The sequence below is a fragment of the Eulemur rufifrons genome, chromosome 8 (genome assembly GCF_041146395.1).
Source record: "Eulemur rufifrons isolate Redbay chromosome 8, OSU_ERuf_1, whole genome shotgun sequence".
Classification (NCBI taxonomy): Eukaryota; Metazoa; Chordata; class Mammalia; order Primates; family Lemuridae; genus Eulemur; species Eulemur rufifrons.
The window spans coordinates 45035573-45052848 of NC_090990.1; the positions used below are offsets into that span (position 1 = coordinate 45035573).

Here is a 17276-nt window from a genome sequence, read left to right on the forward strand (position 1 = left end):
CCATGTAAAGCTGGATAGGTGAAATGACCTTCTGAATCCCTGGGACTGATTATGGTGATGTCTAATGATTCTTAAGTGCACTGTACCAGTCACTGTGGCAACTGCTTTACAAGGATTAAATGATCCAGAGGGCATCGGAAAGGACTTTGTAAGGCAGAGTATACATTTTGATTATATCATCAAACATGTTACTAAAAAGAAACAGAATAAAGGAACAAAAGAGATTACAAATAAGATGGTTCAGAAGGTAAAAATAGGCTTAAAATCAGAAACAAAAACAGAAAAAGAAGGAGAAAATGATTGAAATAGGTGCTATAAAAGTGAAACAAAAGCAATAGGAGACAGGAAATGTAATACTGGGAATAAAATTCCAAATGTAGCACTTAGGGTTTAAAAAATACGATGGAGTAAAATAAATGTTAGAATAAAGCAAAACTAGAAGTGAAGGGTTAGTGACACAAGAGATTGGACCATCACTACCAAGAGACATTAAATTGAGTGAGATTCCACTTAATTTAAATGCTCAAATTTAAGGACAAAAGGAACAAAGACACAAAGAGAGGAAAATGAAAAATGTAAAAGTGTATCCCAATTCATACTCTGAGAGGGTCTGTTTCCTTGAATTCTCACCTGCACTGAGCTGTACATTTGTGTATGTTAGTGCATGTGTGTAATCCTAATAGGCACACATAATGCATGATGTTTCTGCATTTCTCTAAGGTTTAATATCTGTCCCTCAACGTTATATTTCATATATGTTATATCTTCTAAATAACCTGTTGATATCTTTTAAACATTTTTATGTTGGAGTACTCAACTGTTTTCTCATTGATATGTAGAACTTATGATAAAAAGTTGCAAATATAATTTTATTTTCATAACATGCAACTCTGGAGAGATAGATCCCCAGGTCCTATAGGGGTACTGCTGGATGTGTGTATGTGTCTGGATGAGTGTGTGGGTTGGTGGCAGGGTGGGCACAAAGAGAGGTAAGTTTCCCTCTCTCTTTGTCTCTTGCTAAACTGTATTTTAATATGCTATCTCAATGTGTCTGTATTGCCTTTATGGTTAAAAAGCATTTCTATCCAGTAAAGCAAAAAAGAAAAAAAGAACCTTAAAGAAGTGAGGAATAAATCTTCATATTGGTGATTTTTAATCTATTTTGTGTTGTAGATTCAGTTGAAAATTTAGTGTATGGATCTGCTCTCCAGTAAAATCCTGTATACATAGCCACAAGCAGTTTCAGGAGTTTAGCTGTCCCCTGTGGCCCATGAACACTCCTGTTAAGAATAATGTTCTCACGGGTAGTCCTGGGGGCTATGCTGGTTTCTGAGAGCAGTCTGTGGAAATCCAATTCATGCTCAATTCAACAGGTTTTTATGGGAGGCACCTTCTTGCATTGGCTTGATACATGTGGAGGTGATATAAAGATCAAGATATGGCATTTCCTAAAGTGTCAAAGTCTCTTGGGAAAGGATGGGGTGGGGAACCTGCAGCCTTAAAGCCACATGTGGCCTTCTAGGTTCTTAAGTTTGGTCTTTTGACTAAATCCAAATTTTATAGCATAAACCCACTTATTAAAAGATGTACATCAGAGAAAGATGAAGCTTTTCTCGCCTTCTTTGGTGCTTAAAAAAAATCTTGAAATAAGAAGGCCACAGCTTTCCAACCCCTGCCATTGGGGTGGCGGGAGGGCGGGCCGATGACACATATTATAATACTGATGGAAAGGGATGGGAAATTATTGCAAGAAGAGATGAATTTTCACCACAGATGTGGGAAAGACTTCTAAGAGGAGATGGGATTTGAGTCAGATCTTAAATAAACGTCAAGGAGCCAGCAAAAGGACATGCAATTAGGCAGCAAGAGATTTTGTGTTGTAGAAACAGCATATGCAGATGCAGAGGTGAAAATGTAGGTGTTTGGGATCAACACAGCTCCTCTGTCTGACTGCAGAGCAAGGTTCATTCATTACAGAGCACTGACCATGTAGTGGACCAAGGCCAGGTGCTCAAAATCTAATGGGCCATATGGGTAAATAATCAGCTCTTAGTATTGCCATTCTGTACAATATATTATTTGGTGGGGGAAAGTTAGGAAGCAGATAGGGGAACAGGGACCAGGGTAGGCTCCTGGAAGAAGAATCTTCCTAGTTGACAGGGAGATGGAAGACAAGGCTGCTAAGGTAATCTGAGCTAGACTGAGGAGAGTCTTAATGTTGGGTGAATGATTTTGGATTTTTTTTTTTTTGGCTTGCAATTAGAAGTCTGAAGACCTTTGAGTAGGAGAGGTGATGTAAGTGAGTGCTTAAGAGTTTGGATTATGTAGTCATACAAGCCTGTTTGAATCTACATTCTGATTCTTATTTTCTGTTTGATTTGGGAGGAAACTATTTAACGTTTTTGTGTCTTAGTTTTCAAATCTATAAAACGAGATATTCCTAGTTCCTATCTTTAGTATTGTGGTGATAAGGAACCGTAATACTAAAATTGATAATAAAAGTATTATTATAATTGATATTTTAGGGAGTGTATTTTAGAAAGAGGATTCTTGTAATGCCATCAACAAAGGAAGGGAGGAGCAGAGACCAGACGATGGGCTACCGTGGCCCCTCCAGCGACTAGGAGAGATAAATGATGCCTGGCATGCATCCAAAAACTGGCTTTTCTTGAGTTTGTTTATACAAACTTTTAAAGAGAGGACAGAGTAGAAAATATACAAAATAAGCATCAACTATGTGCTAAGCATTCTGACAGCAAGTTGACAGTAATTAACTTATTTCATTTGCATATTAATAATAAAAATCCTATAAAGAATTTCCAGTTTTCGGAAGAACGGGTACAGTGATTTTAGCATGTAGGTGGTGGCATAAAGTTTGGGCTATTTCCAGCACATTCTGTAGGCCTTATCCTTAAATGAAAGGTTGAAGATATTTCCCTTCTCTTCTTCTGTGTGATGATGGCGCTCCCTAAGTATTAGCTGGCCACCTTTCCCTGCCTGTCTAGGTGTGGCCAATGGGACACAAGAGTAGTTATGTGTGCATCTTCTGGGTCACTTCATTAAATGAAAGCAGCTTGATCACCACCTCCCCTCTCTCCTCCCCATGGGCCAGAACTCATACATGATGGTGTTGGTGGAGGACCAGAGCAACAAGATTGAAGGAATTGGAGGTGTTAGATGACACTGTGGTACAAAGCAGCCTCCCTATCCTGAACTTCCTGCCTAAATCTGAACTCTGTTGTGAAAGGGAACTAAATTTCAATCTTGTTCACATCACTGTATTTTGGGGTCACTTCCTTATAAGTGATTTATCAATCTTAACTACCATTCTCCCACCATAGTCTGATAACTTTTTCTGCCATTTAAATATTAATAAGTGTTCCTATAACAAGCCATATGGCTATAGTAAGGAAAGTTTAGAAAATGGGGTGGGGTGGGAATTGGGGAGAAAAGCTCCCATCACGCCATACAAAGAGAACAGTTTCTTCACTGTCCTCTCACTGTGTTTTAGTTCAGACCATCCCCCCCATATAAAATCTCCTATCCCTTTACTCCACTTAGCTACTTGTAGAACATCAAATATTTCTCTAAAGTTCCACTCTAGGTATTCCAACACTCTACAAAAGGTATCCCCAGGGTTTCTCTCTCACAATGATCGCATCTTCTGATAACCCATTTGATTACAAGCCTGTATACTACACATTTCATCATACACTGTCTTGTACTGTTCCTGGCATATGGTGAACACTTAAAAAATGTCTGTGGAAGAAATAAGCCCATGAATAAATCAATTATCCTCAAAGCATATTATGAAAAGTCGCAGAGCATAAGTAGAGAACAAGTGTATGAGTCAAATTGTCTTGGGTTCAAGTCCTTGTTTGTCATTGTGTAACTGAATACTCTTGGCAAATCACTTTGCTGTTTGTTCTCAGGCAGTTTACTCGATAGTAAAATGGAAATGCCACCAGATAATACCTAACTCATGTGCCTATCATGGAGACTAAATGAGAATTAACTTAAAAATTCTGATGTGAGATCTATTAGTTAGTTTCTACTTAATGTTTTCCAATCACAAGAATGTAAAATTAATTATAATGAAATTATACCTTTTACCTTTATGTATTTCACAGCCAGAAATATAAAAATGCCAACCTATATGAAATAAAAATAAACAGTATGATAAAAATCAGTTCGCCTGTGATAAGAACTTAGTCTCAGTTTCATCACGAGTTAGTTTTGTGGCAGTAGGGGAAGCATCTAACTTCTCTACTCAAATCTATCTTGGTAGTACAGCAAGGGCACAGATCAAACTTGGTATTCCAGACAAGATTGAATAAAAGCATCTTAATTTACTTCTACTAATCATGACACCAAGTCAAGGAGACAAGAAGACCTCCCAGAAAAGCCTACTCTCTTTAGCCCAAAGACAGGAAAAAGACAGGCTGACAGGACAGAAATCCTTTGCCTTTTGACCTCTCTGTTATGGAGGCAAACACCACTCCATAAATGACAGCAAATTTCTCATCAGAAACCATGGAGACCAGACAGAAGTAGCACAACATTTGATAATGTTGAATGAAAGAAATTGTCAACCTAGAATTCGATAGCTAAAGAAGGTACACTTCAGAAATAGAGGTGAAATAAAGACATTCTTAGTTGAATAAAAGCTAAGAGAATTTTTGCCAGCACACCTGATGTTTGTGCTGAATGGCTAAAGAAAGTTATTCAAAACAGAATGGAAATTTTAAACTTGGAAAATCAGGAATGAAGAAAGAGCAACAGAAAGGGTAAATAAATGGGAAAATGCAATCAACTATTGTTCTCTTGAGGTTTCAAAATTTGCATTTGTCATTTAAAAGCAAAATTATAATATTGTCTGATGTGATTCTCAATGTATGCAGAGATAATATTTAACAGAATTATACTAATAAAATAGTAAGGGTAAAGTGACCTAAATGGTTATAAGGTATCAGTATTTCACTTGAAGGCTAAAATGTTGACACTAGTAGACTGCAATAATCTATATAAGCATATTATAATCCTCAGAGTAACCACTTGTAAAACAATACAAAGAGATATGTTCAAAAACCCTACAGATAAATGAGAATGGAATTATTTTTAAAATGTTGAAATAACCCACAGGAAGACAGCAAAGGGGAAACAGAACAATGAAAAGCAGAGAAAAAAATTTAAAATAAATAATAAGATGGTAGGCTGAAATCCTAATGTATCAATAATTACATCAAATATAAATGATTTACATTGACCAATTAAAAGACAGCAATTGGCAGAATGAAAAAAATGATCCAATGGTTTGCCAGAAACTCATTTCAAATATAATGGTAATATAAGAAGGTTAAAAATAAGATGATGGAGAAACTTATACTACTCACATGCTAATTAAAAGAGAGTTTGGTGTGGTTATATTATATTAGATAAAGTAAAGTTCAGGGGTAAAGAGGGACATTACATGATAAAAGGGTGAATTCACCAAGAAGATATGACAATCTTATGGGTATGAACAAAACAACAGAGCTTCCAAATACATGAAGGAAAAACTACCAGAACTGAATGAAGAAATAGTCTCACAATTGTAGTTGGAGACTTTAACATACTTCTCTCAGTAAATCATAGAATCAGTAGATAATAAGTCAGCAAGGATATAAGACAACTAAAGAATACCGTTACCCAATAAGATTTAATTGATATTTACAAAACACTCCACCCAAGAACAGCTGAATTTTTTTCAAACATGCATGATACGTTTATACACATAAACGTATCATGCATGATACACAAGACTGTATCTTGTGTCATGAAATCAACCTTAATAAATTTAAAAGAATTGTTTCCTTGATCATAATGGAATCAAATTGGAAATCATTAACAGAAGAATAACGGAAAAATCTCCAAATACTTGGAAATTAAACAATTCATTTCTTAAGGAAGGGCACAGGTTTAGGAGATTAGCTTTAAAATTCTGTAACTAATCCTGTCACTTATTGTTACCAATTAGCCATTTCTCCCAGAGTAATAAGGTCTGTCCATCTGTATTTGAGTACAGTATATAGTCACATGTTTAAAGTACCCCAGGCATGTGTAGGGAAATGGGAACTAATAGCTGTGTGCACCAAATAGAAGCCATGTCAATCATTCACTCTTTTATATAATCTCTACAACCACCTGTCAGTGTTGTCTCTCAGCAAAAGACCTGTGCTGAGTGGCAGGGAAACCAGCTGAAGATTCTTGAGAAACTGTTTGATGTCTGAGAGAACTTTAAAGAATTCGGAGTGGGCAGAGTTAGGGAGCCTTGGTAGGAGATGATCATAAAGAGGTGGACAGACTCCAGGTCAATAATGGTCCCAAGTGCCCCAGTAAGGAGTCTGAACACCCGGAGGCAGTGGAAGGCACTGAGAAAATTTAAGCAGAGGAATAACATTTTAAAATTACTACTTCAGTGAGAATGTGCTGCAAGGCAGGAGGCTGAAGACAGGGGATCAGACAGTGTTGGGGTGAGAGTTATCCAGTTGAGAAATGATGAGGATTTAGGTAGAATTATCACCATCTTACGTATGGGAAATGAAGCTTCCTAGAATTCCCGGCATTTTTAAGGATAATATAAAAAAGGTCAAGGCAATCATATTATAAATAAGATGTTCCAAAACTGTGTCACAAGATAACACGCAATTAAATGAGTGAAGGAACTTCACATGGTTAGTACTCTTAATAATATGCCACCCCTAGAAAGGGCAGGTCAAATCATACCAGTTGACAGGAGAGGAAACAGGAAAATGTAGCTCAAAGCAGGTTTTTACCTGGTTACAAGCATTAGCCACAGAGCTTCCAATCATCCCCCAACCCCACCTCAGTCCCTGAATGTCCCTTGTCCTGCAGATCAGAGTTAGGGACAGGACAGGGCTAGGGGACCTTCCCTGCTCCTACTGGCTGAAGTGTCAGGTGTGACGCTCAAAGCCCAGGTGGAAGAAGTTGCCAAGGAAGGGCAGGCGCCAAGGCCCCGGGGGGTAGTTCTTTCGCCGTTGTCTTTTGAGGAAGTCAGCAAAGAGCAGAAAGGCGACAGCACCCAGTAGGAGAGTCTGGGGATGGAGCATGGCCCAGAGGGCGGCCACCATGGAGCCCAACGCTGTGAGCAGGCCCAGGACGTCCGCTTGCTGTTCTGGGGCCTGAGAAGGCTGTCGTCCCTGCCTGTCCCCGCCCCTGAACCTCAGCACCGCCCATGCTACCCCTTACCCTCTTTGCTCCTGCTTTGAGGAGAACCTCCCTGGCCGCGCCCCACTCCCAGCAGCGCCCCTCCTCCAAACCGGCACCCTGTCAGTGCCGGACCCCAGCCACCCCGCCCTAAGCCCGGCCCCCTCTCAGTGCCCGCCCCCAATCCCGCCCCAAGCCCGCTCCTTTTTTCCGGGCCCAGTCCTCTGCTGCACCCAGGGAAGATGCCAGGGGCTAGATTCCAGGGAGAAAACACAGGGACGTTGGAAAAGGCCAGGCTGGAAGTGGTTTCTTTTGTGTGTAGAAAGCTCATCTTCCTGTAACACCACTGGGGCTCTTGGGTTTATGGTTTCAATGCATTTCAGAGAGCGCCACGGATATTGTAGTTCATGTTTTTCTAGCACCTTCTCTCCCAGTGATTGGAACTGTGCCTGGTAAACAGTAATGACCAACAGCAGCACCTAACATTTCTTGGGCTCTTACTATATGCCAGGCAGCACACTCATCTCTACAGAAATTATTTCATTCTGAAAAAATTCTGCAGGAGATGCTGTTGTTAGTCTCATCTTGCAGTTGAGGAAACAGGTTAAGTACTATGTACTTGGTGAATAAATGAATCCCCTGATCTGAAACACAGCTAAAGGAGGTCCTGCATTTGAAAGTATATTGGAGATTAAAAAGCATTCCATTAAAACTCCTAGCTCTGAGCATAGTCCACAATAAGTGCTTAATTATCATTTATTGAAAGGATGTCTTAGTCCTGGACCTATTTGGTTTGCTCTGTGAGGCTCCTCTCTGAAGCCACAAGACTGTAAGGCCTCCAGGTCCCAACCTGCCATTCCAGCCTGCAAGTGCCCACTTGTGCTCACCATTTGTGAGACTCAAAACATGAAGCACAGTTCTGGAATAGCATAGAATAGCACACACGCATGTACTCAATGCAGAGATACACATTCTGTTTAAAATCTTTTATTAAAAAGATATAAAATAAAAGACAAGTCTCATTCGATCTTTCCAAAGTCCAGAGAACAATACTCGCCAGAGATTAACTTGCATATTCCAGTCCACATTTTCCTGTTTTACTTCAGCTGTTATGCATCCATGATATGTTTCTAATATTTTTATATGTTATTTTTAAAAGAATTTTTCTACAGCTGCTTTTTTCTTACTCAGTATTATGTGCTTGCAATCTATCCTGATACATGCCGCTCCAATTCATTCAATTTAATAGCTAATCATTCTCAAAGAAGGTGATCATAAGAAGAAAAAATAAAATAATAGCTAGGTGGTGTGCTATTACTACACCACCATTTGTTGACCCATTCCCTCATCAATGAACATTTAGGTTTGCTATCTTCCTCCTTCCCTTTCTAATTTTTTCTTTTGCATTAAAAACAGTCCCACAGGAAGATGACTTTCGTAATGGCAGCATGAGGAGCTCTGCAGAACCTCTCCCTAGTAAAAACCCACAATTGATAAAAATTATTTATAAATCCCCAACCGCTTATGTCTGTGACAATTGTTCTAAAGACATAAAGTTAATCAAGAAATTTTGTTCAAGAAAAATCTAGTAAACCTTGGTAAAAACAGCAAAAGTCTGTGGCATTTGAGCAATAACCACTGCCTCTCCTAGTCCCCAGATCAGTGTGACAGAATATCAGTTCTAGACAGATGTGGCCAAGGACACTTTCCTTAGCTCCCAGTTGATGGCTACAGAATCTCCCTGAGAAGGAAAAGCTGAAAGCATTTCTCATACCCTCTACTCCATGCTGCAGAAACTCCATTCTAGGCAAGACCGACTGAGGGGTCCAGGCATATCCTCCTCTATCCACCCCTTCTTGTAGGGCAGAAACATTAACCCAGGACAGCAGGCTGAGAATACTGGGCTGTGGTTGCCCTCATCACAGCTTGCACATAGGATAGACGTTCTGCATTAAAAGAGGTTAACCACAAAGACTAGAGACTGATGCCACAAACAATAGAGATTTTGGTGGTAAGCAATTAAGAGGAGGCCTGTATCTCCAAGAGAACAATAAGCTATGCCATAGGCCAGCTGGAGGTTTAAAAGGGGCAATTAGGGAAAGGGAGAGCTAAGAAGAGCCTTAGGGGGACCAGAACAAATCTCAAAGACTGGCCTCAAAGAGTGTTCCTGAGAAACTCAAATTGAATTGGATCAGCTTGTGAACCAATTTATTTCCCAGGCATGGATGAAAACAATACAGCAATCAGCTGGTAATTACTGGAGATTAAGAACTAAGTGCAATACCTCCAGAGGCAGACAGCTTAATAGAGAATAGAGAAGACAGTCAAGGGGAGCCCTGCTAATACCAATGTCATCCCACTGTGACTGTGTGCACACTCAAGTCTCTGTCTTCAGAGTCCTAATGTCAGAGACTTTACACTTTAGGGGAATTAGTCCAGCCTGGTCAGTAAACAAATAAAAGTACAAACACCAAGAATCCCAGGAGGGAGGGGACAGATCATTAACTATAATTGCTATAACATATCATCAAAAGTGTATGGTTTTCAAGACAAAATTGCAAGACATGCAAAGAAATAGGAAAGTGTGACCCAAATAGATTATACTTCCTGTCTCACCTTAGGTGAGGTGAGAAACTATAAGACATTTGTGAAATCACAGCCCACAGGCATGGCTTGCTGACAGAAAGACCTCATCATGGGACTATAAAATGCTTTCCCTTCTTCCACATATTACCGCTACATTAATAGAGTTCCTCTGTAATTACAGGGGAGTACAACTGAAAATACTGCATGTGTTGGATCTTATTTAAAAAGGAGTCTCTAAGGAAACCCAAGCACAAGGGAGACCAAAGCAATACCAACAGAGTAAACTTTAGCTTCTGACACCTGCAGTTAGAGCAAACAGCAAGCACAGCCTATCTCCTAGCCAGAAAAACATAAAACCTCACACTAATGGAATATTTACCTCAGATGTTATTACCCAGGACATATGTCAAGCTTTCAGTAAAAATTACAAGGCATACTAAAAGACAGAAGAACACAGTTTGAAGAGACAGAGCAAGTATCGATACTAGATTTAGATATGGCAGAGATAATGGATATATCAGACTAGTAATTTAAAATAACTATGATTAATATGCTAAAGCCTTTAATAGAAAAAGTGAACAATATAAAAGAATGGATGAATAATGTAAGAAGAGAAATGGAAACTCAAAGAATCAAAAGAAAATGCTACAAATCAAGAATATCTTTGATGGGCTTATCAATGGACTGGCTACAGTGGAGGAAAAAGAATCAGTGAGCTTGACAAAATGTCAAAAGAAATTTTCAAAACTGAAAATGGAAGAGTAAAAAGAGTGAAAAGTTCAGGACAGAATATCAAGAACTGTGGGACAATTACAAAAAGTGTAATGGGATATGTAATGAGAATACCATAAGGAGAAGAGAGAAAGAAACAGAAGAAATACTGGAATTAATAATGACTCAGATCTTTTTAAATTAATAGCAGACACCAAATCACAAATCCAGGAAGCTTACAGAGCAAAAAGTAGGATAAATGCCAAAAAATATGATACACCCAGGCATATCATATTCAAATTGTAGAAAATCAAAGACAAGGAGAAAATCCTGAAAGATACCAGAATAAAATCAATGTTCAGTTGTCAAGATCATGATACAGCAAATAACCACAAATTGATTCTTGCTCGGTGTAACTCAGATTATGTACTGATTTTTAGAAAGGGAAGAGCAGCACTGAATATTAGTTCACATATAGGATAAGCTGCTGTAGTGATGACCCCAAATATATGTGATTGAAACAAGACTGTAGTTTGCCTCTGAATTACAGAACATTCCAGAGATAAGCAGCTGGTCCAGCCACCAGGTAGGTGGCTCTGCTCCACGAAGTCTCCAGGGTTCCAGGTTCCTTCTGTCTTGTTACTTCTCCATCCCCTACAGTATAGCCTTTATATCCAAGGGCATACCTGGTTCAACAGCACCACAGCCACATTTTAGTCTATTGGAAGAAGAATGTTAAGATGACAAGTGGCTAGTTTTTTAAAGTCATTATTTGGAAATTATCCTTATCATTTCCTCTCATATCTCATTGGCCAGAATCTAGCAATGTGACCATGACTAGTTAGCAAGGAAGGCTGGTAAATGTAGCTTCTAGCTGCAAGCCAGGTATCTATCTAAACACCTGAATCATTCTATTGCTAAAAGGAAAAAAGCAGGGAATGGATATTGTAGAGGAGCAATTAGTGCTAATCATAGGTTGTGCGTGAAGCATATTGGAAACCAACTGAAAACACAGTTAGGTATCTCATAGGCCACAGTCATAACTCAGGTACTTTGTATGGTGTCAAAGTTGCAAGACTATGTGTGTTCCATGTAATTTAGTCTCAGGTATCATTGGCAGCAAGAGGTCCTCCTCTCTTGCCCCACCTACCCTGCTGTTTTATCTTAATCATGAAGATCTTTTTCAATGCCTGCAAGTAAAGACATGTGACTGATATAAACCTGTTTCTGCCACAGCCCTTACATCTCTCTGCCTGTCTCACCAGCACTGAGGCCAGACCTACTGCAGAGCCATATTCCTTTCTCATGATCCCCTTGACTCCCATGTCCAGGGGACACTTCTTGCTTTATTTAACGAGTGTTACCTTCATGTCCCTCTTCTGGGATTAAGGGCCACGATCCCTTTAATTTTTTAGTCTGATACTTTGCTAAACTCCAAGTACACTGGTGTAGGGTTGGGGTGTAGCTCACTCTCAGAGAGTTAAATAGTGGGAGAATTATGTTGGCAGGAACTGTCCTGTGGTTCCCACCCAATTTAGTCTGTTCTTCCTCTGCCTTTTTCACATTCTGAGCAAAGGTTTGTAAAGGTAGGTGAGAGGTCTCTGACCTTACTCACAGAATCACCCCTGAACTCTATCTTAAAAATTTTTTTCCTAAATGCCAGACTATGTGGGATGGACTCTCTATTTCTTAAGAACTCTGTGCCTCTACTTTTTAAAAGCTGGTGAGTACTGGGCCTAACTGAAGCCACAGAGGTAGAAGATCTTTGTAACTTTCTTGCAATGAGTCATCTGAGTGATGTAGAGAGGTATCTGAATGTCACGAATGTTTGGTTAGCAGGCTATTATAGTGGAAGTTCATCCACCATTATTGTATGCCCACAGTGTGGCAGATCCCATGCTGGGAAAGGAGATACAAGAGTGAGTGAAAATAGGTCCCTGTTCTCATGGAGCTTACTGTCTAGATACCCAGAAGAACATGAGTTCCCAGATCCACGGTTAGTCCGTATATATTTCAAATGGTCCCTCTCTCTTGAAGCCTCTCTCACTGTAGTATACATATCATTGTAACTCACACCCTGAGAGCTGCTATCTCTAAGCTTCTCGTAGCTGAAAGTTCAGTCTGGATTGTTCATTTTGCTCACTAGTCCCAATTATGCTGTAATATTCCTCATTAGACTGTCATTTTCTGGATTTTATTTCTATGATAAAGCCGCTATCTGTGTGGAAAGTAATCACCAAAATATCTTACTTGGTTTTAAAGCTAGTTAGATTCAGGTAGTCAGTCATGAACTAAAAAAGCACCCCCAAAACTCTTTCCCTTTTTTAATATAACACACCAGTCTTTTAAAAAATAACTTTGTTGTAGTAAATTGACATATTAAATAAAATAAAGTGACCCACTTGTAGTGTACAATTTGATAAATCTCAAGAGAGAAATTAAACATATTTTGAACTAAAAAATAAAAATGCAACATAACAAAGTTTGTAGGATGCAGGAAAGCAGTGCTCTGTGGGAAATTTATAGCACTAAATGCATTTATTAGAAAAGAAGAATGATATATTAAAATAAAATCAATAACCTAAGTTTCCACTTTAAAAAATTGGAGAAAGAAAAGCAATAAAAATATAAGGCAAACAAAAGGAAAAAATAGCAATGAGAGCAGAAATCAATAAAATGGAAAATAGAAAAACAAATAAAGAAAATCAACAAAGCCAAAAGTTGGTTCTTGAAACATCAAAGATCTTTGAAAATTGATAGACCTCTAGCCAGGCTAACCAAGAAAAAATAGAGAAAACACTAATTACTGATATCATAAATGAATGAGGGGCCATCGCTACTGATCTTATGGACATTAAAAGTGCAAAAATGGTGTACGTAAACTCTATGCTCACAAATTCATCTATGAAAATTGCGCCACAATGATGCAAGATATTAATAATAGGGGAAACTGTGAGTGAGCTGGAGAGAGAGGGTGTAATTCTCTGCATTCTCTATTCTATTTTCTGTACCCCTAAAACAGCTCTAAAAGTCTACAAAAAATCAAATTATGTCATTCTTTATTGTACCAATGCTAAATTTCCTAAACATGATAATTTATTATGATTGTGTAGAAATAGCCTTATTTTTAGTATACACATGCTGAAGTGCTTAGGGGTTAGGTATTAGGATGGTTATAACGAACTCTCAAATGGGAGGGAGGAGGAGAGAGAGAGAGATTGAGATTGAGAGATAGAGAGACATGCAGAGGAGAGAATAATGGCACAAATGCAGTAACATGTGAACAACTAGTGAATCCAGGGGGAGGCTCTAACGTTGCACTATTAACAATTCTTCTGTAGCGTTAAAATTTTTAAAATAGAAAGTTGGGGAGAAAAGATAAGAGGGCACTATAGTATAAAGAGAAGAAACTTAGGTGATAGGTCACCAGCTTATGTTCTGTTCCTGGTTTTGTCCCTTAGTAGGTGTAGGATTTTCAGGAAATCATTTAGCCTTTATGAACTTCACTTTCTTCAGCAGTAAAATGGAGACCAACAATTCTTATTTTTATCTGCCTCAAAATTAATTATAGGGCATTCCAGGGAAATGATGACCGTAAAAATTATTTGTGAAGTGTTATTATTATATCTTATATTTTTAAAGGGTCTCTCTTTAGCATTTACTTTCTGTATTAATTATTTGGCATTCTATATGAAATTGCTCTACTTGCAAACTTTTAACTTAATAACTTTCATGAATTCAAGTAATGCTATGCTCCAAAACAACAATATCAACTCAGTCCATCATACACACGTGTGTGCACATGTATTATTGATTGCATGTACATTTAAGTTTTTGAATGATCTACAACTATTATTCATCTAACGTATTTTATAAGTACAGACTAAAGCATCAAGAGTGATGAAAGTGCTAGCAAGATAAAGGTGTTATTAAATATTTCAGTGGCGATTGGAGATGAGAAAAATTGAAAGTGATAAAAATATGTGTTGCACATAGAAATAGGGTGAAATATTTGATTCTCAGCAATGAAGATAAAAGTATATAAGCAAAAAAAGATCAACTCTAGATAAATTAAAAAGAGGAATGATTGGTAGGTTAACTGGAAACTCAGAAACTCAGGTTTAGAAATAGGAACGAGATCAAGGATTGGCTTAAGGACATCTTCAGGCATCCAGGCCCAGGAACCATTCCACTATCTCACCCGGTGCTGCCACTGGAAAAAATGAACTCTGACTCACTTTTCTGTCATCTTGCAGCACTCCAAAGTTTGACTGGAGAACCCTGCTGGCCTGGCTTAGGTTATATACAGTCTTGCACCACAAAATGACATTTTAGACAACGATGGCCTGGGTATATGACAGTGGTCCTACAAGATTATAGTGAAGCTGAAAAATTCCTAATGCCTAGTGACATCATATTTAAGGCAAATTCTTGCATGAGTTTGTCTGCAGGACAAATTCATAAACGGAGAAGAACTGGGTGAAAGCGTATGTTCCTTTAAATACTGATAAATATGACTGCATTTCCCTGACAAGAGTCTCTATCACCTATGTACAAGAACATCTGTTTCTCCCCTGCTTGTCAACTCAGAGGTTGAGATTATTTGCCAATTGGATTAGTAAAAAATGGCTTTTATTTCTCTCTCCCTCTGCTCCCCACTAGAATGCAAGCTCCACGAGGGCAGAGCTTTCTGTCTGTTTTGTTCACTGCTATAGCAATAATTATTGGCACAAATTAAATAGTCAAGAAGTATTTATTGGCTGAGTCACCAGATGTGGGGAAAAAAAAAAGAAGAAGAAAAATTCTCACTTTAAGAAGTACAGAAAATAAAGCAATCTGAAAAGAGACATTCAGGTATGTCAAAGGTTTTTAAAGATAATGAAAAGATTAGATTTCACAAGGTAAAAAATGGAATAGTTTACACATAACAAAATAACTTTTATATTTACAATAGCATCAGTACAATTTCTAAATATGAAAATGTTATCTTTGAAATTATAATGATAACACCTAATGCATATGTTTTTTTATCACCTACTGGCAACTTTTGAAGCATTTAAAAGCATTTTTAAAGAAACTAATTTAACCCGAGGAAGGTGAGATGGGAAAACCGAGGCATAAAAGTGAAGGATCTTGCTCCAAATTATTCATCCATCATCAGGTGGTAAAGACAGGATTCAGCCCCAGGCCGTCTGTCTCCTGACCACTATTCTGTTCTGATTCTAGCTATTAATACTTTTATTTACCAATTGTATTATGCTTTCTCTGGCCATGCCCCTCCTTGACGCTTATTTTTTTATCTATAACATGGCGGGTGTGGGGTTAGGCTACCTCGTGTGCTGAATTTTGTAAAGCAAATGGTGTTTACAAGGTCTGCCGTGGCTGTACTGCCAAGTCCTGTGGATGTCATCTGTGTATTTTGAAAACTAACAAGAACAGATTAGAATTTGACCTCGGAAATCTCATGGGCTATTTAATGAAAACCCACAAAGCACCGTTAATCTCCAAAAAAGTGAATTCTCTCAAAGACAGGCAACACAGACCAGCACCCGAGAGTGCAGTTATTTGAGAAGCTCAGGTGAAATCTGGTTGAAGCTCTGAGCTGAGCCATAGAGCTTCTGGGATGCGATGGGTTGAGACCGCCCCCATGTGGTCATATTGTGAAACTACAGATGCAAGCCAAATCCCTCAGTTGCTGGGAGAGCCTCAGCTATTAATATTTTCTTGTTTCCTTCCAACTATTCTGTCCCCACAGTGTCCTCTTCTAAGGCCTTAAAGAGACTCTGGCCATGCCAGTATGTTTCTAGAGAATACCCATTCATTGTCTAAACTGGCCACAGGACAAGGTGCGTGTCAAGGTAAGCCGACCCCAGATCATGATGCGTTGTTAACGCTGTGCTTTCTGAGGAATTTGCACCTACTGGCATCTCTCTGTACATGCAAGGCACACTTACCACTTTGGGCTTCTGTATGTATGATCCTGCAGTCTGGAATGGCTATACATCCCTTTGTACTAGAAGAAATCTCCGTAATCTTTGAAAACTCAGCTAAAATAATTCCTGTGATCCTTGTGTTTCTGCCACCAAGAACCAGAGTTATTTTGGGAAGAATGCAATGCTTCATTTGGCCTTGCCTCTCCCAGACTCTTGGACTGTGCACCACACTAGAAAGCTGGTGTCCCTTGTTTTCGAACGTTCTTACTTGCATTTTAAAAACAATTATTATAGTTCTGGCACCCTTATTTGCCACCTTGGTGACTGAAACATCCTTTTAAATAGTTTCCCTGTCTTCATTCTTTTCCCCTTCAATCATTCTCTAAGCAGTTGTGAGAGGAGTATGTCCAAAACCTGATATCGTTAGGCCACTATTTTACATGAAATCCTGCCCATCACTTGCCAGAGTGTCCATCACTTACTGGAATGTATTGATTATGCACATCATTTGTAACATACTATCTTTCAGAATGCACCCACGACATAGATTTATTCGGGTATTTATAAGTCATGTACCTGTACTACTATGGTCATAAAATATGTATGTTATAAAACATACAAGAATAAAATTTAAAGAAATAAAAATGGAGCAATATTTAAAATATTTTTATTAACAGTATAAAAAAACTTTATTGCACTCATATGCATATTTCTGGGTGATTGGGTTTATTTGATTATTTTTGAAAATCTCAGCTCAATGCTGTGTTCTTCTACTTTTGTTTTATTTGAGTACTTCAGTTTAATGGATATTGTAACAAAAGTCTTCAGCATCTTGATGGA

The 17276-nt window shown here is 38.5% G+C and overlaps 1 pseudogene; it reads right to left on the reverse strand.

Annotated features, from left to right (window-relative positions):
• LOC138389562 (cytochrome P450 2J2-like) overlaps positions 1 to 7140 on the reverse strand; it is a 32180-nt pseudogene extending 25040 nt beyond the window's left edge.
• Between the last annotated feature and the right edge of the window lie 10136 nt (positions 7141 to 17276).